At 37.7% G+C, this 22,753-nt stretch overlaps 1 long non-coding RNA gene across 1 annotated transcript; it reads right to left on the reverse strand.

Moving 5' to 3' along the window:
• Window positions 1-13,161: 13,161 nt before the first annotated feature.
• Window positions 13,162-14,356, reverse strand: LOC114143148 (uncharacterized). Its single transcript, XR_003595176.1, has 3 exons — window positions 14,215-14,356; window positions 14,023-14,116; window positions 13,162-13,302 (listed from the first exon to the last, which is right to left on the reverse strand). It is a non-coding gene; the product is annotated as an uncharacterized LOC114143148 (long non-coding RNA).
• Window positions 14,357-22,753: the final 8,397 nt, after the last annotated feature.

The raw sequence follows: 22,753 nt of genomic DNA on the forward strand, positions 1-22,753 counted from the left end.
TTATTATCCTTCAGTTCAGTACACGGTGGAAACACACCAAAACTACTCTGTAAAATGTTTACCCCTTATTTGACCAGTATATAGCACTATGTTACGGTGCCTGTGCACCATTTTGCCAATAGTTGTCAGTTTTATCAGGCGAGGGTAAATTTTGCGGTATGCCAGCCCGCGGTGGGAAAGTCCCGCAGGGAAGGTGATTAGAAGGCTGTGATGTCTTACTTACTCTGGGTTTTAAGAGTTTGATTTTGCTTTTGTTTGAATTATATTCAATGTAAGTTGTGTGTTGACTCATAAAGTAGCTCATGAGAGTGAAGTGAGTCCAGTCAAAGCTAAAGGTAGAGAAATGGTAAATGGACTGAACTTATAAAGCGCTTTTCCAGTCATTTTGACCACTCAAAGCGCTTTACACTAGAGTCACATTCACCCAGTCGCACTCACAAACACACACACATTTATACACCGATACGCAGATCGGTAGGGTAGGCAATTTGGGGTTAAGTGCCTTGCCCAGAGGCACATCGACATGTGGCAGGAGGAAGCTGGAATCGAACCTACAACCTTCCGATCGCAAGACGACTACTCTACCATAGAGCCACAGTCGCACCCTGAGAAACTAATCTTTGTTCATAAAGTGTGGGAATTGAGGTTAAAGTTAAAACAATGCTAAGTTAAATTCCGTATTGTGTTTTGTAAGTCTTGTAATTCTAATTTTTGATTGATATTCAGTTAAAATCAGTGTACATTTTGATGCTCATGCCAGTTAATATACAGCTAAATGCAGTAAAGCTCTAAAACAGTTGATTTATCCTGTTTGACACACTGTACCTTGGTTGTCGTCATATAAGTGAAGGATGGAAATGTGAAAAGGGTAATGTGTGAAGTTAATTATTGCTTGTTGGAAAAGTAAACCTGTTTTATAAGACAATGGTAATGTAAAACATTAATATTGTACACTGTAAAGGATTTGTTTATTAACAAATAAAGAAAAAACGCAATCTGGATGCTAAAGGCAGCGCTTTGGTCGTCATTGCTTACTTCTGTTTTATTATCCTTCAGATTGTGCTCATCACTGTTACAGCAGTGCTGACACTCGGGACCTGTAACATCAACACATTAAACACAGGAACTCTTACATTACTTGATGTTTTTCCTTTTGAATAATTGGGGTATTAATGTCTTTTAAAACAAAAAGAGGTAAACATATGTGCAGGAGACAATATCTCTGCATCTAAATAGATGATGTCTGTCTTTTTTGCTTTAGTGTGAGACACAATATGGGGCTTGGCACTCCCATGTCTGGTATTTACTGCAGGATCCCAACAAGGCTAGAGGAGAGCCACCATCTCTAGGCTCAAAACATTCTGTTGTGAACACTGGAAAGACCGGCCCAACTTGAATTAGATCTCTCACCTCTTTGTCCTTTAGTTGACTAAAACCATAATCATAGATTATGGGGTTCATTAGCCATGTGTTATTCCAAGCACCGCATTAATCCTGGGAGCCTGTTTCCTAGCTGCTGCCACCATATGGGGCAGAAACTGGAATACGCTCACAAAATGGAACATTTAATGCTCACACATACAATAGGCTCAGGTGTTATGTAATAGTCTTACATCTGCTGACTAAGTTGTTTTGTCTACATTTTCAAATCAAATGTTTCATCACTAAATCTCCTTGATTTCTTGATGGAGTAAAAGATCAAACAAAATATATAAAAGTAAATGAAATCAATTAATGAAGCACTACTTGGATATTTTTCTGCAAGTGTCACATGGTCACATAAAACCATGACAAAACAAGAAGAAAAACAATTCAAGACAAATAAATGCAACCAAAATTGAGTTCTGCAGGACGAAAAAAAGCTTTTATGGAACTAAAAAACAAACTATTACAGAAATCAGTCAAATTTTAGGATTACATAATTGAACAGTCTAGATTAGAAGATGACAAGGACCAGAAGAATCAAGGCCTGAACTGATTATTGACAACTCTGAAACTATAAAGAGACTGAGAGATTAAGAAAGCTTCCCACTGCTGAATCATTTGTTTGGTAAAAAGAACTCTAGTAGATCCAATCAGACCTGAGGAAAGATGTGTGTCTTTCTATTACTGCTATCCACAGAGGATTTCATGAATTAATTAAGAGCAATTTTGGGGGCAGTCTCAAAATATGTTAGCAGTTTGCAAAAAAGTCTTACAAATTATTCTGTAGAATTGCTGATGGCAAGAAGAAAGTGTGGAGACTAAAGATAGCTGACCAAGATCCAAAACAGAACAGCTCATGTATTAAACATGGCAGTGGGGGAATAACAGGAAGATTTGGTTCTGGAACAATGCCATTCATATGAAGAACCTGATAAGGAACAAGGAACTTACTGCTTTTATATACTTGCTGTTGCTTCATTCCAAACAATAGCAGGAGCTGGTGAATAAAAAAAATGCATCAATTTCAGCATGGTAGAACTTAAATAATCTGGAATCTTTTAAGTGTGGAATGCACATTTTACCCTCATCTGAAATATTGGTATCAAGATTTTAAAGTGATGACAATAGAGGGGAAAGCTATGCCAGATGTTTATGAAGGACCTTAGATATTTTTGTCAAAAATGTCATAGCTGTAAGATTTTATGACTACTGCCTGCATAGTCAACAGTCATAAAATCTTACAATTGCAACATTTTTGGAATTGTAGGATTACAATTAAGATAAAAATATTTAGGTGTCAAATTTATATATTTTAAATTTTTCATTTTAATCAATTTGAGTTCTTGTAAACAACTGAATTGATAGATGTGTGATAATCAATAGGTCTATCAGCTGTAGCCAATGATTTAACCGCGGGGGGTTTAAGAAGTAACCAACAACAGATCCAGACCATCCAGCATTAATGGTTCAGTCCTTCAACTCATTTCAGAGAGATTGTCCTGTGAGTCCATTGTTTTGCTCTTTAAATCAAAACTGTTAATCTGCTTGTGGTGAGGTATTAATGTGATTTGATGGATTCCTGCCTGTGTTTCTGATTACTGTATGGGAGCTGACTGTATCGGTGTGAGCCCTCCTGCTGTTAGGGTGTGTATCACTAATTCTATAGGAGCATTGTTTTCTAATTGACACTATAACAAGCTTGTACATGTCTGCTCTGCAGGCTCATCACTCGGCCTCCATATGGTGGAGGATCCCTGGTTTAAAAGGTGCTATCATAAAATAATGTGGACACGCTTCTGTTGGGATAAAGAGTAGACACAAGAGATTCTCCCAATACAAATATCATTAAATCATGCACTTTTTAATAAATACTGAAAAAAAATTATGGATTTACAAGTCTTTTAAAATGGCTGAAATAAAGTGCTAGTGTTTGGGATAACAGTAAACAGTGGCAGAAATAGTTCATTCTAATGTATATTGTTTCATGACAATATTGGCTCATTATTATAGGAGTTTCCTATAAACAATGTCTGGCTGCCATTGTGTGACCGAGAGTCATAGGAGATGAGAGATAACCATAGGAAGAAGTAAATTGTCTGACTGGCCATCACTCAGAAGTTAAAAATATTGGAATAATAATGACTATAACAGACCCCTGTTCCTTCAATCATCCAGAATTTAATAACGTAGTTTTATGTAAAGTATCCAATAACAAAAAAATTGGATGAGTTTATTTCAGTGTGATACAAATAATTATTTAATTTTCTCTTGATTGAAGGTTTTGTGACATAACATTGAAAACTGCCTGTTCAAAGACAGACAAATGATATAACTTATTATTTTTGAATAATAATAAATGATAAATTTGTTTGTACCAAAAAGAACACAGTGCAGAACTTCCACGAGCGTAGACTTGTTGAAGATTATTTGGCATGAGTGGAGATAATCCGTATGAATGTCATCCAGAAAGTCGAGAACAAACAATGAAAATCTTGCCAGGAATGGAGCATTAGGTAATTACATCCAATCCATATCCATCATCCACACACACACAGAGTAGTGAGTCATATTCCTAATCCCCCGGGACGGGTTCGATGTTCCATCTGGGGCATATGGGCGAGGATGGCGCGCGTTTAGCATTTGTTTACGCCTCATCGGTTGCCCGGCCATGACCCTCCTGCTTTTGATCCTATTAGCAGGTGAGTGAGAAGATGGACATCAGACTGACAGTCTGAGTCTGGCCTCCGTTTGGCCACCTGACCTGAATACTCATTAACCCACACATATGCTGTGGTAAGGACTGGCATATTGCACTTGGCCTCAGCTAGTTCTAGTCTGAGCTAACTGTGCCCAGTCGCTAAAACTGAAATGTTTCACCAGGGTTGGGGGAAGAAGAGGAAGGGCTACAGACAAGTGATCTAACTGAAAGTGGGCCTCGGCTTTTCATCAGCAGCAGAAACTTTACACTACTGAGCCCTCTGATGGAAGAATTGCTACCTAAACATCTTCCAGAATTTGTACTAGTAGAAAAGCTTAACTTTTTAATTAAGTGATCATTTATTTCACTCTTATTGTTTTAGTGGTTTGTAATTATTAAATAATGACAAAGGCAAAATAGAAAAGTTTGGGAGTTTGTGTGTTATATGCACAAAAGATGTAAATTTTTCAGTGTTTAGCATGAGATCCTTCAAGCAAAAGAAAAATAAAGACTTAGCATCTAACTACACTATTCTTCATCATTCCATATATATACCACAGTCAATGAGAGAGCTGCTCCAATAGCGTACATAGGAACGCCTGTGGCATCAATGACATGTCCTAAATAATAATAATAAGTTACACTGACTTGCTTGAACCATCTGGCCACATTTTTCTCGCTTTACCCTGAACTTGTAGTCTTCAGGCCTCTTCATTGCTTCCTTTAAGTCAGTCAGGTGGCTTTCTGCATCTTTATCAAAATATCATCAAGGTAGAAAATAACACCATCCACGCCCTGAAGTATCTGATCTATTATTTTCTGGAAATTTGCAGGATCATTAGCAACATCATAGAGCAACTTGTTGTATATACACAACCCTTTGTGATTGTTTATTGTCAGGTAACGCCTAGAGCTCTCCAACTGGACTTACTGGTAAGCATGGGATTAGTTTAGTTTGATGAATTTCTGACCTGCTAATTTTGCAAACAGATCTGAAGTTTTTGGGAGTGGATACTGATCCACATTTAACTAGGGATTCATGGTGACCTTGTAGTCTCCACATAATTTCACACTGTAATCCTTTTATGTCAGCATTGCTGCACAAAGATGCAGACTGGATTTGGTCAGAAAACTGACCAAATGCATTTAAGAATGCAAAGAAGGCTCTTCACTCTGACAAAGTCTTGGTACATTTTGATGCAGAACTACCAATTAACTTAGCATGTGATGCATCTCCTTATGGAGTTGGTGCTGTAATCAGTCACCAAATGAAAGATGGAAGCAAAAGACCAATTGCTTTGCATGAAGAATGTTAACTAAGACAGAGTTACTCACGGATTGAAAAAGAAGCACTTGGTTTATTGTTTGGTGTTATAACGTTCCATGACTTCCTTTATGGAAGGAAATTCATCTTGGTGACAGACCACAAACCATTGCTGCCATGGTCTTTTTTAGCTGCGGAACGTAAACCAAACATGACGGACGGAAGGTGGTCAGCTTCTAAGCAGAAGAAACAAAATCAGATGAGTTGAGAAAGAGGAATCGTAGATGCAGAGCCGCAACAAAGAGGAGAGAGAGAAGGAGGCTTTCATAATGGACAATGTGAGATTGCTGGTAAACAACTTGGATCAACTCCAAGCCCTAAGAAGGACTCGGCCAATTTAGGAATGCAGTATTATGTGTTTTATTGAAACATGGCTGTAGGGTCATATTCCCAACTCCATCTATCTCCTGGGCTAAGTGTTCTAAACAGACAAACTTGACTTGTGTATGAGACAGTCTACTGTTATATCCTCTGATAATCAATGTATTAAAATAGATCTATGTATTGGTGACAAACTACAGGTACTGGCAAAGCTCTTTTTGCTTTATTCTCCCCCATGCACCCTTTCCCTCTAACCCATGCCTGCAAAAATGTGGATAACCCCACACACGCCTGCACACCTACACACAAGTAAGTCTTTCTGTCTTCCTAAGGACTTTGTATTGACCTCTAGCCCAACTCTAACCCTATACCTAACCATTACCACTACATGCCTAACCTAAACCTTACCTAAACTCACTTCACACCTCAGTCCTAAACCTAACCCTTTAGCCAAAAGCATGGGTCCCAGGCTGTGGGCCTCACAAGGAGCAGTGGGTCCTCATAATGTAGCATTTGTTGAAAAAACTGAGCCTTACAATGTGAGAAATGCTGAAACACACACACACCAGCACACACACTCTCTCTTTCTGATTAAGGCCTGGGCTTGAGATGAAAGGCAGCAGGACCAATCATTCATGAGTTAGGGGTACCATGGGAGGAAGTGGGCGCGCCAGAGGCATTCTAGGCCGTCTAGCTGCGACTGTCAGAAGCAGAAACAAACCATAAAATAGAAAGTGAGTGCAGTGGAATGTAATCAACGTGGGGGTTTCTGGCATTGATTTCACAAAGTGCGCTGGTATATAATGTGTTCAATTTATAAGTGACGCATTCATTCTTGTTGCTTTTTTTATTAATTGTTCACATAAAGTATGTAATTTTGAAAAATAATTTTTACATATTTGTTAAAACTGTCACCATATCATGACAGTATAATATGGCATAAAATGAACAGTCTCCTATGGTCCTGCTCTTTGCATAAATACTCTGTCAGAAACAACCAATCAGAGCCAGGAAGAGGGTCTTAGTGCTGTCAATCACCCTCTTGTACAAGCTGTTCACCTCATCCCCTTTCTTTCTGCAAGGCTGCAGCTGGTTCACCACAACGGAATCTACCATGAATGCAAAGGCTAGTTAGCATGGCTACCGATGATAGCTTACCGGAATTCTGACCCATTCTTCCTGACAGACGCGATGTAACTTTGTCAGGTACTCAGTTAAATTGACTTGAATAATGTCTTGAAGAGAACATACTTTCAGAAGTAGCTTTACTACTCCATACTTTTTACTCTTATTTGAGTAAAATTTCTATCTCCTCTACCCGCTGTGAGTAACCTCACTGAATAAAAGACAAGCTTGTTTCAATCCATAGGTACCACACACAGTGTGGGATACAATTTATGTTTAGTGAGATTTCTTTGGAGATAACTTTGTTGTTTTAACGTTATTTTCTATTTGCCTTTTGGAGGTCAAGTGATTATAGAGAAAACAGTAGATATGGTCACAGGGACTACTTTGTTCTAATATATATACATTACTTCCTGTGGTTTCATAGGTATTATGTTGAACATTTAATTTGGGAAAACATTTCTTCTGCATGATGTATTTATTAGATTTTTTTTTAGCTTTACCCTTTGAAGTACCAGAATTTATATATAACTTAAAATGTGTGTCTGATTACATAATATAAAGATAGATGTTAGGATCAGTTATTTGAGTAGCCTTTTAACAAAATGCTCTTTCACTCTCTTGGACAGCCCTCCATACACACAGACAAAAACATGAGCCCCCAATTTAGCAAATATTGGGCTCATGGTGACTGAACAGAAAATCACTGTGTTCAACATGATTCCAAAATCCCCAGCATAAAAATCAATTTGTGGCCCCAGAATTCTCAACAGACAACGAATGTCCTTGTGTGGGCTGATTATCAGGCTTTACAATCAATAACTTGTATTACTATATTCTGATGAGGATTGTGCAGCAGTGCATGTTTATTAAGGGCAGCTGCTGGGATCAATAAGGACAATTACACTTCAAAGGTCGGTCCATTGCATGATCAGGAAAAAGTAAATATTTTGTCTGTATTTCAGTGTTCTGATCTGAAGCACTGTGAGATCAGTACAAAGTTTTTACAACATTTTCATGGTTTGAAAATGCTTGAACCTTTTTATTTACTCCATGTGTTTAAATATCCACATTTAAACACATGGAAATTTGTTTCCACTCAACCATCGGTGAGACCCATGGGCCTGTCTGAAGAACACAGGGATATGTGAATAAAGAAGAAAAATAGACATTGGAACTGTTCTTGTGTGAAGTTAAGATCTTTATTCCCTTTGTTAGACTCTCATCCCCTCGCTGTTTCTGGTTTGGTTCTTACTGTCTGTTTGGGATTCTGGGTTTTTCACAGTTTCTTCACCAACATTCAGCCCTCTGAAGGGAACTCTGACTCATCCCACCTTTATCATCCCTGCACCTCAGCTTCAAAATACGTTTTATGTACGTGTAAGAAATAAAAAGTAAGTAAAAACTCTGATTTATGTAAAATTTTCCGGATAAATTGTGGAAACATTTTAGTGAAAGCTTTCTACAAAAAGGACAAGTTTGGGGAAATTAAGCCAAAATGAAACAAAATGAAGACTTAATATATTGATAGAATTATGATTTTGATGTTGACTCCTTGAAACAAGTAACTATAGCAATGCCATCTGAGTGAGAACAAACAATACAAGAGACCTGCCTTCATGTTTGGTTTTCGATTCAGTATATCACCAGAATTACAGAATAAAATAGAATACAATAGAATACAAAGGGGAAATTCAGGTGTGATATCAGCATCCAATATAAAGGCACACACAAAAATTTCTTTGTGTTAAATTAACAATAACAACAATAATAATATACTGTACAAGACTATTACATAAAAATACTGTGCAGTTATTAGAAATATTAAAAGAGATGTGCGACTGAGTCAGATTACCTTCCAAAAATGTGTCATATGTGCATGTTGATTAACTGTTAAGAAAAACAAACTATTTACAATACAGCACATCCGAACAGAACTACAGATGTGCAGTAACAGTGGAAATGTTACTTGAAATGAGTAGAAAAAGAAAAAATGAGTTAGAAGTTTCTAAATGAGACAAAAGGTTTAACATGACTTGGTCACACACTATACAAATACATGTTCCAACTACAGCGTCTTGGTACCTTAAGTTCCAACAAAACCATTCTATGAAAATGCTAATTCAGCTGGCTTGCGACAACTGTTCCATGTACTTCAGCAGTGGAGAATTTGGATGTGTGACATATGGCCAGACAGATGCTCCAATAAGCTCCAGGGGATTCAATAGCTCACTGGTGGTCTAACTACATCCTAAAATGCTTAGATGATGTGTTCATCTGACATCCAGGAAGCTAATCATTCCTCAGTTACATAATGGCAGCCTGACTGTTTGTCATGCATTTACATGTAACCTTGGTTCCTCCACAGCGTGGTGAAGGTGTCACAGCTGTCAGACAAGTCTAACAAATGGCGGTTTCAGTTAGCCTTACGCTGCACAGGAATATGTTTTAGTCTAATTTAATATGGCCCTGTGTTCATCTACAGAAATACACAATTCAGTTAGAAATCACTCTTGTGTATGTACTGCTCAGAGCTTCCCTTAGCTCTCTGCTACATCAGCTTCTTCACTACAATACAGCCTGTTATGAATTCTCAGGCTAGTTAAGATGGCCACTGATAGCTATGAACAGTTTTGCAGGAACGCTAACTTTCTCCGTCATGAGCACACATAGCAACATGTACGCAAGGATGATGGTGCTTAAACCGTCTTCCTGGCTCTGATTGGTTGTTTATGACCGGAAGGGGCGCATTTCTTTAGACGCCAATAGTAGCTCAGGCAGGAGAAGGATGACCTTGATCTTTTCTCATGTTATCTGTCTTATACTGTCACAACATGGTGATAGTGTGAAGAAATATGTTAAAAACATTTTTGGAAAAGTTAAATACTGCAGCTTTTAGGTACTTATTGCTTAACAAGCAAACTGAGGCGTGCACTGCTGCTAAATAACGTGCGAAGCTTCCTTATGATGCATATCATCATCTCTCTGTTTACAGATCTGTCTATCTGGTGATGATCTGTATTTATTCAATCTTAAAACTTATGCAAGAACTTGATAAGAAACCTTTTTCCCTAAAATAAAAAAGAGAAACAAGAAGACAGACATGAGTTTGTCCTAAATAGTTCAATGTATAGTGAGGTATCAGGTTACAGGGATTTTCCTTGCTTTGAGAAAAAGAGAAGTCCTGCAGGTTAACTAATGCAAGTATGTGAAAATGTAGCCAAGAATACATATTAGTGCAAAGTCTATGCAAATGTTATGCAAATAAAATGGGGAGTGGAACGCTGTACACTGATTTTCCAACTGAAGACTTTCTTTCTGATTTACAGCCTACATTTAATATGTTTCTTAGACTGATAAGTATCTTTGCCACTGATGGCATAGCATAGCAGTCTAGGAAACATCTGGCATGTAGCAACACAGTGACTAACCACCAATCTCACCTAAAGGGAAAAAGCTGTGTCTCTATTCTACATAAAATGCACAAGGTTTATGCTTGAATACCACAGAGATACATAGCTCACTGTTAAATGAAAAGATAAGTAAATAAAAAAATAAAGCTGGAGTTGCAATCAGATTCAGCTTAAAGTATTTTCCCCTGGTTTTTAACAATTTGACTTTTTTGGGTTGCCTCTATTACCAACTCTGATAGATCATCAGTAGAGCAGGCGCTGAAATTAGCTAATCTATCTGTGTTAGATTAGCTAATAGCAGCAGTAGCTAATCCACGAGAGTGATCACTTATTAATAATCATAAAATAAACATCAAGTCTAAAAGCATAATACTGTAACGGACTGAATGTTCAGTTCTTTGTGTGGGAAATGTTTGAGTGGTTTTTGGTATTGAATTCTGATAGATAAAATTGTGTTTTTGTCAGTTGGTATGGCAACAAGTGTGTACCGTAGCAGACACAAAGTGAGAAAAAGGAATACACAGTTTTTCTGTTACTTTTCCCTTTGCTGTGGCACACTGCACTGAATTAAGAACAGTTACATCTCCAGGTTTCATTTTGTTAACGGAGTTGTTCTGCCATAGAAAAGGTCTTCTTGTTTTTAAGCACTGTGCTAAATTTACAGATGTAAACAGTAAGATGCAAGGGGTCTATACTGTTAAGTAGCATAACAAAATAATCTAACACTAATTTGGCTACTTTTTGTTGTTTACATTTTAGTGACTGAATATGTTTTGCTAATTTTAGCATGCTTTGCTAACAGCAGTTAGCCAGGTTACCTAGCTAAACAGCGTTGTTCAGTTGACCTGAATTCCGTCTTCTGGGTTAAATGCGATGGCCCATCAGTGTTCTTATTGGTTTGTAACTAATTAAATTAGTTATTAACTTAAATTGATGTCTTCTGTTAAAGAGAGAAGTGAGAAACTGTTTAGGGAAATATTTCAATTTTATGAACTAATTCCTTTTTAAAAGCAGCACTGGAGCTTCTTTCATTCACTTGCCTGCTAGCTGGTGAAAGCCTGAGCTATTGGTGCCATGAGCCTCATTCACACATACTTGTCAACGTAGAGCCCTGTAGACTCAACTTGTTCTGAGTTTGTATGATATGTGATGGATTCCAGCTCACCCTACCCCCATCTAAAACTCCTACTGACCCATTGTGTTGTGGGTGTTTTCCTCTTATTCTTGCCCTTGGCCCTACATGGCCCCAAAGCACCCACCCATCTAGCTGAGATGGAGGTGCTGTTAGGTCATTTGTGGTGCAGGACATGGAGAACCACACACAGACCGACCCCTGACTATCTGTGTTCGCGGATCACTTCACAGGACAATCTCCCTATCCATCTTTGTGGGGTCATTGTAGACCTGCCCTCAGCTGATAAAGGAGCTTCATTCACGGGGAAAACCCTCCTTCTTTCTTTCACTGTGTGGGGAAAGCCCTCACACACAGTGTGTGTGTGCGGGGGGGGGTGCTATTAGAGGTCATATTTAGAATATGAAGAGGCTTCAGGACTTCAAAGGTGGACATGTAATGTTGGGGAAGATAAACTCCACCACTTCAACAGCCCTGCAAACTCATGCAAACAGTTCTGAGTTTGTTTTACTGGATTAATATCAACATACAATTAAGGAACAATAAAGTAAAAAAAAAAACAAAACTAAAATTATGAGAGAAATAGGACATGAATGGTTAACAACTGGTGAGACTTGCACTGTACAAAAAACATTTATAGCATATTGAACTAACCCTATTACCTTAAGTTATAAAAATTCTGTATATATGAAACATAACTTAAATAAAATAAATTTGACTTGAAATTGGCCTTTGTCTCTTTAAGAAACTCCTGTTCTTTCTGACACTCATCAGGTCATCCCAACAATGCTCCTCCGTTATGCTGTTTACTACCTTAAAGGATCGTTGGACTGAGCAGTAGCTCTTATGTTAAGTTCAGCAGATGTGCAGTTGCTGTTTTTTATTTTCTCTCTTCTCACTAACCTGCAAAATTAGTCCTTTAAAACTGTATTGTGTGGATTATCTTATTTGTTACTGGTAAAAAAACACTTTGCTGAAAACATTGGTTGTGGAGTGTTTACAAATGAGCTTTTACCAATTTTTCCATAGTCAGCTGTTGTCGACCCCTGGCTCTCATTAAAGGAGCAGTATTATGTGAAATTGACTCGTTTTGGACTTTTTTTATGATGTTATTCCCTCAACAAAAACATACCTGGAGTGTTGACTTGATTCTTTCATGCATGTTTGAGAAATCCTTTGATCTCCATGGTAACCACTCAGCTATGCAAAATGCCTGGGTAAACCAAGCCTTCGAGACACACCTCCTCAGAGCTGCAGTTTCCTGACTTTTGAACTTCCGCCTCACAGATCAGTCCTACCCTGTGAGTTCTCCACTCAGCTCCTTGAGACTAGCCAACAGCAATTAGCATATGCAAAGGCGCTTCAGCAGACCAACGTGGATTCTCAGTCATTGGATGAAAACAAATTACATCACAATTAATCACAGACATGTGATTGGTTGGTTGATGGACAGCACACGTCTTTATAAATAAACCCTGCCCCAGTCAATATTTTTAATGCTGTATTAAAATCTCTATAAAAAATACATATATATTATTCCCTTTCTTTAATACAGTGAGGGCTGTATTAAAATATATTCATATGATATTGCTTAAATGCAACATGTTCATATATGGGGAACATAAATGAGGCACAGATTTTTTTTCTTTATTTCATTTTATTTTTTTGTTGTTTCCACACAAAGTAAGACATAAATGCTTGTCCACTGTCCACTTCTGGAGCATCTGGCACTGTTTTTTTTTTGTCCAAATATGATCCAACATTGTGCTGCGTTCAGGACAGACCCGACGTCTCTCCTGTAGTGTAGACCTCAGGTCACTGAGCTCCTGGATGAGGGAACTTGGGGTCTCCACCTCACCACAGTCTGCATCAACTGTTAACACAGAACAGACAATCTTTATGAGCTACAGGCATCTTTGTTGTCTTCATGAAACTACAGTGAAATTTTGTGGCAACTTCCAGCTTAGAATGCACACACAAAACATTAAAAACTCTTAAAAAAAACATCCTTTTAATACATTCTGACAGAACATAAAAGAACTTTAATGGAAAAAAAAAATAGAAAACACTCAGACAAAAAAAAAATTAAAAGCACTTGGTGCGATTTAATTGATTGATGTCCAGGTTTTTATTTTTTCCAATTGGCATTATTAAAATGAATGATTAAAAAATGTGCGATGCAAAGAGTATGACACCCTTTTCCTTCTTGAGCTACCGCCTACCGGCCGGTTCAGAGCAAACAGCAGCAAAGTGCGTGACTCCATCTGTACTTAAGCAGGTGGAGCGGATAGACTGAGCACAGCGGACTGCTGTTCTTAGCGTAAAAGGTAGCTTTATGGACAAACTGGAAAATAAATTTACTACCACTGCTCACAACAGACCGCATAACCACTGTTGGTTATGCGGCAATGTTGACAATAACCAAGTTGTCATCAACTGGTAGGTGGAATTGAGAACATTATGCAAAATATATAATCACCCAGCTGAAATTTGGTGCAATAAATAGTAAAATATAACTCAGTGCATAAGACAACCAGCCATTGAGCGAGCGGGAATCAATGCAGGGAATGAACATAATGCATACCAGCTTCTTGCATACCGTCCCTGTGTCCTCATATTGAAGATCATGTCCGCCATGTTGTATATCTCCTCTGCTTATCACACTCTGCCTTGCTGTACTGCGTTATAACAAAAGAAATAAAATAATAACCGGGAGATAAGATTTACTTACAAAAATATCTGAGTGCTCATCACTAATCGTGAAGTCATAACTCACTGAATTTCACTTCGTCCTGGTGGACTCTGGAAGATCGCCTCGGCAGCGAGGTTTGAGGCCTGGCTGTTAAGGCTGAGCCATTTTGCATGTCTGAAAAAATAAAAGAAGATAAGAGTATTTTTAAGAGTTTATAACATCAGATGTAATAAAAATACAATAAGAAATCTCATCCTACATGTTTTGGCATTATGAAAAAGCTTTCCCTAAGAAACAAATATGACGCTTGTGTTCATGTGGAGATTTGCTACTTTGTAAATAAAAAGCTTTCCTACTGTGAGTTTGGCCTTGTTGTAGCGCCGTGGTGTCATCTGTTGTTTTCCGCCGGGACACTGCTGTAATATCAATACGATACTGAAAAGTAACTGCGTATAATAGTACTTTTTTCACACATGTTGGTACATGTTCATTACATGTTGGTAATGAATGTTTGCACTGAATGTTGAACTGCAACACCAACATGTATTTACATCTCCATTTGAAGGAGTACATGGGGGAATACAGGCTTTTTTGAGCCTGTATTCCAACACGTTACAATTGCAACACTCGCTTGAGTGTTTCAATGAAAACTGAGAATGTTTAATCACAAAGTCCAGATTAGGAGGTCATTTCAGAAGAGTCAACAACTTAATATGCCATGAACATGTGCCTATGGTGACCAATATTTTACATGTGTAAATGATTGGAACTTTGTCAGATGATGACACAACTGATGTGCTTTATGTAAAGCGCAGTGTTTTCACGTCAGCAGAAACCCTTCTCTTGGAAATATGTACAGCGATGGCTCTGTCTGCATTCCATTACACAATCTTGGATGAGCTTGACAGACATGCAATGTTGACAATGTATCATCAAATTTAACCTAAAAATTTTACTTAGAGATGGAAACTTGGTTATATGCCTAAGGTGAGCTAAGTGTGGCCAAGCACTGGATGATGAATGTCACTCTGTATTTGTTCCATTTGTATGACTTGGAACATTTGAAGATATTCGGCATTAATGCCTGTTTTATACTTAAACAAATCTCATTATTTCTCAAGGTAATAACACTGAGGGGTTTTGGTCGGGTCCTGGAACTGGTAAACAGACCTGGGTGGTGCACAGAAGGGAAAATGGGTGAGCTACGACAGAAACTACAGTCAGAAAGGCTGGAGATCAATACTTGGTTTGCATTTGCATTGGTCCCAGAAACTTCTTTTAAATATGAAAGCCTCACCTAGGGCCAAGAGGAGGGGAATGATAGGGCAACACGGACTCACACAGTGTTTGTCAATTCTTCACAGTTCCCTACAATTTCCCATTCTGACAAGAACTCTTGCTGATTGCCTTCAGTGTTTAAGCGCACGGCAGTGCTAGGTGTCAATAGCTGTCGAATATCAGCCTTTACTTTCAGTGAATGCTGGTAAAAACGTTGTTAAAGGGTTAATAGAGAAGCATGTTGTAATCACTACCTGAAGGCAGAGTTATGTAAAGAAAAAGCAGCAGGAGGAGAAGTGACAGAGGCCTAAATTCAAGGTATTAAATTGCAAAGTCAAAAAATGCAGAATTTTTATAACAACTGAAGGTAACATAGTTACTTGGTTGTGCTATAAAATCCCTCTGTATGCCTAGAAAATTTACAGGAGGAATAAAACGGACATTACACCACTAACCATTGGGGGAAAATGTGTGGAGAGGGTAGCTGATTTCCGTTTTCTGGGGGTCCACATTGAGCAGGGCCTCACATGGAACATGAACACCTTGGAGCTGATAAAAAAGGCCCAGCAAAGACTGTACTTCCTGAGGGTTCTCAGGAAGAACAACGTCAAGGAGAAGCTGCTGGTGTCCTTCTACAAGTGCTCCATAGAGAGCATACTGACCTACTGTATCTGCATATGGTATAACAGCAGCACTACGGCTCAAAGGAAAGCTCTCCAAAGGGTTGTGAATACAGCCCAAAAAATCATTGGCTGCCCTCTCCCCTCACTAGAGGACCTGCACAGCGACCGCTGTCTAAGAAAAGCACAACACATCACAAAGGACACTTCTCACCCTGGACATTCTCTGTTCACACTGCTGCCTTCAGGCAGAAGATACAGAGCAATCAGAACAAGAACCAACCGTCTCAGAGACAGTTTTTACCCGATAGCAATAACAAAACTAAATGCAATCAAAAACAACCATTAATCATCATAAATGATGTATGTGAGAATGTGGCTGTTCTTATTTATTAGTTGTGTTTTTTTTTTGGTTGTTTTTTTTTTTACCAGTTATTTGTTAATTCTTACATTGTATGTGAATTGTGAGACAGTTATTTTTTGTTTTTAAGAATATGCACTGACTGATGGCACCTTTTAAATTTCGTTGTCCTTGTGACAATGACAATAAAGATTTATCTTATCTTATCTTATCTTATCTTAAAATACATCATACTGGCCCTTTGAAAGATGTTTTTGTATCCATCCCATGACTGATACTTTTCAATAACATTTTCTCTGATTGATTGGATTTTCTTTAGCCTTCATGCTGTAATGGTAGCCAGAAATCCTGATTAACTAGTAACTGGACCTTCCAGAACCAGATGGTTTTCTATTACAATTACTGAAGACACTTACTGCAGACAGCTGATCTGCAGCCACTCTGTGATGACTAGCAGCAACTGATTGGACCTCTGATGAATGAACTCAGTTATTTTAAAGGTGGTGAATGTTTATGTACCCACTTATTGTTTTTCTCTGTAATATTTTAATTCAATTATTTTGTTGAAATCAGTTCTCATTTTAATGTTAAAGGATTTTTTTGTCAGAAAGCCAAATTATATTGATCATAACTGATTTGTAAAATCAATAAAAACGCTAGAGCATTCAAGGGGTAAATACTTTTTATAGACACTGTATTTTGGAAGTAGCAGTAATCTGATCAGGTGTTCCTATTATCCAGCTAGGAGTTATTTTTATCAAGTTACAATGGCAGATAAGATGTTTACTATGAAACATCTGACATTCTAAATTACTCCCATAATATCATCTGTGGACCAGAGCGTTCAGAGTAACCACATCACTGTCTTCTGTGATGTGTTGACATCTACCTCTTGCTTCTGCCCGAATACTCAGGAGACAGAACAAGGGCCATATTGTAAAACATATTCAATAGTTAGAAAAAAGTTTTAGCTTTTTAATCTTATCTTAAGCAAAACAAAAGCTTTGGAAGTGACTCAACCAGCTTATCTGGGTAACAGTCAGACGTTTTAGCATTTTCTAAGACAGTTTTTGCTGAAATGTACAAAGTTTTAACTGGTTTACGTCAAGCGGTTATGAGTATTGAGTATTTTATCTTCAGCGGACTCAATTACTGAATAATTTGTGTTTGGAGAATAAAAGAGTTAAATGAACAACCAGTAAAAGCAAAAGCCCTTAATAACTTTCTGCAAACTCAGACGTGAAACATTTAAAACGGTTTAGGTTGGGTTTTTTTATTGTTTAGCACAACTTTTAAAATGACAGTCTTCTGAAACACCCAAATACTAAATGAATGATTTATTCAGTCGTCAGAATAATTAGGTTTTTTGTGTTGTTGTTTTGTATTGAATTATTATTGCACAGTGTTTTGTTTTCTTTTCTTTTTTGACACAGCCAATAGTTTTTTTCTCATTGTGATTGCTTTGTTGAATTAGTAAGGCATGTATGCATGCAACAGGCTGAAATGTACAGTACATGAATATGTAGATGTAGAGTGTCTTCCCCCTCTGTTTCTTGATGTGTGTATGCTGTGTTATTCATGGACAAGAACAAAAGCATTAACCTTTTGCTGAAAGGAAAATCAAGAAGAGGAGTTTAAACATAGCACCTGGATGGTGCTACATCTTTAAACACAATTGAGACACACACACATTTCATTTTCTTTTTTTTTTGTAAGTGCCCGCTGTAATGACTCCATAACGAGCTTCTTTCTAATGCACAACTGAAAATGTTGTTCTTACATTAAACTGCACTAAATACAAACTCAAAAGCAAAGTTTGGTTCTTTGAAAAGCTGTTTAGACTCGTATTGTCCTCTTATTCGACTTATTCCAGAATGGAGGAAAGTTTTTGAAAACGGGAACAACTCTAAAGCAAATGGAATTGGAGATGTGATCTGGTCAGGAATAAAAAACAATCCATGTACAGATAAGGTAGAGGCTAAGTGGGTTAGTTGTAACAGGAGAAGTTGGACAGATAGGCATAAAACATAAGACCTCATCCTGTCAGAGAGACTGTAGTCTATATTGCCAAATTATTGGAATCAGGTGTTCCAATCACGTCCATGACCGCAGGTGTATAGAAACAGTCTGCTAAGCATACAGACTGTTTTTACAAACATTTGTGAAAGAATGGCTTGCTCTCAGGAGCTCAGTGAATTCCAGTGTAGGGCTGTGATAGGATGCCACCTGTGCAACAAATCTAGCCGTGAAATTTCCTTTGAAATCGTTAGACATAACTTTCCCGTGTGGAGCCACCTTTCTGCCTACTGCTCTCAGTATGCATAAAACCATAAAAGTCCTGTTCCTGTATTATTGTACCCTTCAGCTTGCCAAAGTTGACAGATCAAACTTGGATTGTTCTGGTTTCTTTTGGAACAATGTGTAATCATAAAAACCTTTGAAATGTATAGAAGCGTAGAGCCACTGCCCACGCAAAAGAAAAATACAACAACATCACTTTATACTGTTAAAAGTTCAAACAACATACTTGTCATGTTTGTACTCGTTATTACAATACACTCTTCAGATTTGGAGAATAAAGTTATGTATGAACGTAACATGTTTTTTGGTATAACATGATGAATATGTTTATTTAATGTGATAATACATATTATATTGTAGAAACATGCATGAAGCCAGAGGATAATTCAGTCTCACAACAAACTGCTCAAAGCTCCTGTTTATGTAAAAGTTGTCATACCTGCTGGAGAACATCTGATTGATACACTCAATTGTACAGTCAAGGTTAAATGTAAGAATCTGTAGACCATATAAAACAGATTATTTTTATCAGGTTTTTGCAGGTAAAACACTGGAACAAGAATTATATAATACTGCTCTAAATAAACTGAACTGAACTGAATCAAGAGACAGTGGACTTTGTTTTTACATGTGTAAACTTACTCACTAATTATCATCAAGACTGATCATGAAATAAATGCCTCCCTGCTGCACAGAGGGTAAAATCTAATTGAGTTTATGGTGCATCTCCCTAACATGCTCCTGCATAGGGAAGTTTCTCCAACTTCTCTGAAGTGAGTTGTTTTTATTTGTACTTTAGACAGAAAATCAAACACAAATCTTCTTATGAAAGATTTCAGCTAAAGTGAAAGTGTTTATATGTATAGGTCAAAACAATAGTAGTCTTATGGTGTATTCATACGGGATAGTCTGGTAGACTCGGTTCGATTGGGGACTAAAATTGCAACATTTGTTAAATTTTCAGAACTCTAGTTCACATTCACACTGCGCTGTGTCAAACGACTAAAACTAACTGAAAAACCTGTTAATCACAAAAATGATCACAGCGCCTTTATTTCTTACCCAATTTCTACAAACATGGCTTAAATTAAAGCTGAGAAAATTGCTGATGTTTGTAAGTATTCTCCCTTGATATAAATCTATAAACATTTTGGTTTCTATCAAGATGCAAGAGAGGACTAAACAAATTCCTCCATCCTATTTGATGTTTATATGTTCAAACAAACTTCAGTTTTTGTCATTTATTAAAGGTTTAAAAATTGCAGCAGCTGCAGAGCGCCACGGCAATGGGACAATAAGCTGATAAAAAGTTGTAAAACAACTTCAGACCATTTATATTCTGCTTTTCCTTGCTTAGTGTTGGCACCCAAACCTGTTGATATGACAACCGACACAACATCTTAGTTAATCCGCAGAGCAGAGAGTAATATATTGACCAGAATGTCCTGCACTGTTGCTAACTTCCTGCTTTTGAAACGGTCTCTAGTCAGGTTGCATTCAGAAAGGTTTTCTACTGTTTTAGGGTCCACTTCAACCTGACCAAGATCGAGGTTTTTAGATCCGTTTTGCAATTCAAATTTGCATTCAGACCTCCCCAAAAACTTAGACTTTCTAGTCATCTGAAAGTCAGAGTGTTAGACTTTCAGATGACTAGAAAGTCTGATTCAGAAATTAGAATCTGATTCAGGAATCTAATCCTGGGTTGGTCTGAATACACCCTTAATGTTTATGTTCTTTAACAATACGTTGTACTCTTTTCTTTTATTAAACTTATTTGTTCTTTCTTCAATTTGTTATCACACTTAGTTTACACGTGATGTGCTATCAAAGTATACTTTATTTAACTTGATGTTTAAAATTTATTAAAAAATGTAAAAGCAGTACTGCTTCAAATAGTTTTATTAATCAATCACAAATTCAAAAAGTAGCTGAAGTTAATTTTAAATAAACAGTACAAGTGAGGGCAAACCAGTACAGGATCACCTTATGTCCCTGCTGTTAAATAAACATAAAATAACAATGTATACATTGTTATTTTACTCTGAGGAGTAAACTGCTGCTCAGATTCTGCTTATGAGTGCATGTGATCCCAGTTTTGAATCTGTCTGCTGGTATTTAATGAGCTTCCACTGTCCCTTTAAATTTTTCTCTGCTGTTACCATAAAGGTGCTAGAAGAGGCTCACTCCAAAAGTCACATGCTCCAGCTCCCTTTGTTTCCCACAGAAAGACTCAATGTTTCTGTGCATGAGGGCAACTCAGAGGGCCTTTCTGCTGATAGAAACCACCAGGATCAGAATCAGAGTTGGTTTGAGCTTTCATGTGTGTTCACGTAGCAGATTTATTTATTTTTTTATATAACATTACATGAAGGAATGTAAAAAGTTCAATTAAAATAACTGAGTGATTAATTTCACTAATAGCACATAATATAAAAATGTTTGGGTGTTTAACAATTGTGAATTATTGAATTGTGAAATGGCATCAAGATACAATCAAGGCCCACATTTTTAGTTTTATGAAATACATACTTTTTTTTCTAATATATATTCAGAATGTAATACAAAATGTTAATAAAGTGGAACATTTTGTTGTACAGTATTTAACAGTACTGGAAACTCAATAATCAATGTCTACAGTTCATGGGAGTTTTATTTGAAACCAAATGTAAAAATAAAGTTTAGGAAGAGATGGCTGTCAGGTAATTTAAATGCCTACCACATGTGTCTTTACAAGGTGTGTTTCTATTTGCATTGCAGAACAATGTTGGTTGTCCTAACCCCCACAACAACAACAAAGTCAAACTATGTTCTGAAAGAAAGTCAGGCTGAGACTCTTCAGGCAATACGGTAGTAAACCCCACAGCCAAAAGAGGAATTCCTGGAATGTGAAAAGCTCTCATTCATATTGAAAGTACAATAAAACATTCTCAATTGACACATTTAAAACTGAAGTTCCACAGATCAATGTGCACAGTGTTGTAGGTCTAAACTGGTGTAATGTGTATTAACTTGTAAATGTGAGAATCCACCGCTCTACATCGAGTGAGGTGTCTTTTATTGAGTTTCACAGGTTTTGTGGTTGAATACAGCAACATAATGTTGTCTTATTAAAATAGTTTATTTGAAAATCTGTGTCAAAGGACTTTGATGGGGTTGTCAATGATACTTTCAACTTTTGCAGTACAATGAACTTTTCCCCACATAAAAAGTTACAGCACCAGTAATAGTCTGCCTAGTAACAGCAATTCTTCCTATTGGTCCAGCTCCAGTCTCCTCCTGTATGTGTCTGTGCATGTGTCTGTGTGAGTGTGCAAGAAAGGCTGTTATTTCATGCTTTGCTCTCAGAAATGTTTTAAAGTTCTCTTAACTAATTTGTAGATAGATTAGTGTAATGTGAAATTCCCGCCCTCCCCTCTTCCAAATTGCTCAGTGGATACAGTAACCATGTCCAGATCTGTAGGCAAAGATGTTTATTAATTCAGGTGTATTGTTGTTAAATTACTTGAGCAACTAAAGGACGAGGAGATCCTCATTTACTGAGTTTATAACCAGTTGCACTGTGGTTGGGGTGCCCTTACTTGTTTCCTTAGTAAAGGAATATTTCATCCAGTCTCCTTTGTCGCAGGACTGATATCTGGAGTAAATAGGATGAATGAATAAAGCAGTGTTTCACTATTCCCCCATGTGCTCACCTCATGTTTGCTCACAAAGCTGCTGCTTTCATTCAGCCTCAGGAAGACACAGGAAGAAGCATGATGAGGAGGGATGTTATCGCCCCCTACCGACTTTAACCTGACAGGTCGGCCAACAGACGCTCCTCAGACTCCGTCCCGGACCTCTCACCTCCTCCCCAGAAGCTACATGCAGGCGGAGGGGGGGTTTCAAAAGGGAGGTCTTCCCCTCCCTCCCTTCCTCTCTCTCTCTCTTTCCGTCTGTATATAGGCCTACATCTATATGTATATAACACAATCCTTCCTCGCGCACATTTCTTTGATCCCCCCCCTCCCCCTTCAACAACAGCTGACGTCATCGCGTGTATCACCTCCTCCTCCCGGAGTGCAGT

This window comes from Xiphophorus couchianus, chromosome 4, assembly GCF_001444195.1.
Source record: "Xiphophorus couchianus chromosome 4, X_couchianus-1.0, whole genome shotgun sequence".
Taxonomy (NCBI): domain Eukaryota; kingdom Metazoa; phylum Chordata; class Actinopteri; order Cyprinodontiformes; family Poeciliidae; genus Xiphophorus; species Xiphophorus couchianus.